We start from the raw sequence: 1,148 nt of genomic DNA, 5'->3' as shown, positions 1-1,148 counted from the left end.
GTTACTGTACTTAAGTACACTTTTTAGGTATCTATACTTTACTCCATTACTTATTTTTCTTCCTGCTTCTGACTTCTACTCATTACATTTTCACACACATATCTGTACTTTCTATTCCTTACATTTTTAAAACAAAAGTTACTCGTTACTCGGTTGCAGAGATCAGGGATTAGCGGACCGCGGTTCGGTGTTATGCCCAAAAGTGTGTCCCTGCCGAGATATGCATCCCCAGTACGGGTGCGGGTGTTATGAACAACATTAAATCCAAAGATTTTATCCGAGGCACACCGGATTTATTTGTTGTAGTCTCTTGTTATTCACACACAACAATAAACGGTGATAGCAGACAGGAGTTTTGAAACTGCAAAGCTTTGTCTTAGGCAGTGTGATGCATTCACGAGCGCCAGATATCTATGGTGCATTCAGGAGCATGGGACATTTCACGCTTACAAGGAAGGAGACATAAACTGAACAGAACTTAACTCAGACAATAATGTATTTATTTAGAAACATTGTGGGTTTTCTTACAATACTGAATGCTCTATAATTATATTTATTTTATTTTTTTGATTATGCACATCTGTTAGCTCTTTATAAAAAAATCTATAATATTACAGCAACAAATTATCAAAGTTTTTCAAAAGCCTGTTTAAAGCTCCAAATGAGGCTTCAGATCATACAGAGATAATTGTGCTGTCATTGTTTTACAGGGCAGAATTTAACTACTGATGGATATACAGGAATACAGTCATACAAGTGCCGACTCCTCTGAGATAGCACGGGATGCTATTTTTAGCAATTTCTACTATTTATTTAGTTTGTTTCAAAATACATGAATACATAAATACCAAATTTCTTCAGTGTTAAATTCTGTTTAAAGTAGCAGACTGTTAAAAATGTCTCTGGACCTTCACTGGTTGATGATTTTCTTTATTCGGACCTGCTGATTTTTAATTGGTTACCCCTGTTTATAAATATTTATTTCACATCATGTGTGTCATCCACTGCAGATCATTGGCTCCATACACATCTGGTGAAAACTAGTATAATTGGATTAGTCATGTAACGCAAACACTCATTGGTTAGCTGAAGGAAATCATCAGAAGCAAGCAGGTGTTTTTCAAACTGCAAACGTGAATTGTCTATGC

This window comes from Cyprinodon variegatus, unplaced genomic scaffold (assembly GCF_000732505.1).
Source record: "Cyprinodon variegatus isolate N-32 unplaced genomic scaffold, C_variegatus-1.0 Scaffold730, whole genome shotgun sequence".
NCBI classification, from domain to species: domain Eukaryota; kingdom Metazoa; phylum Chordata; class Actinopteri; order Cyprinodontiformes; family Cyprinodontidae; genus Cyprinodon; species Cyprinodon variegatus.
The sequence above is the reverse complement of the archived record's forward strand: the minus strand, read 5'-3'. Positions refer to the sequence as shown.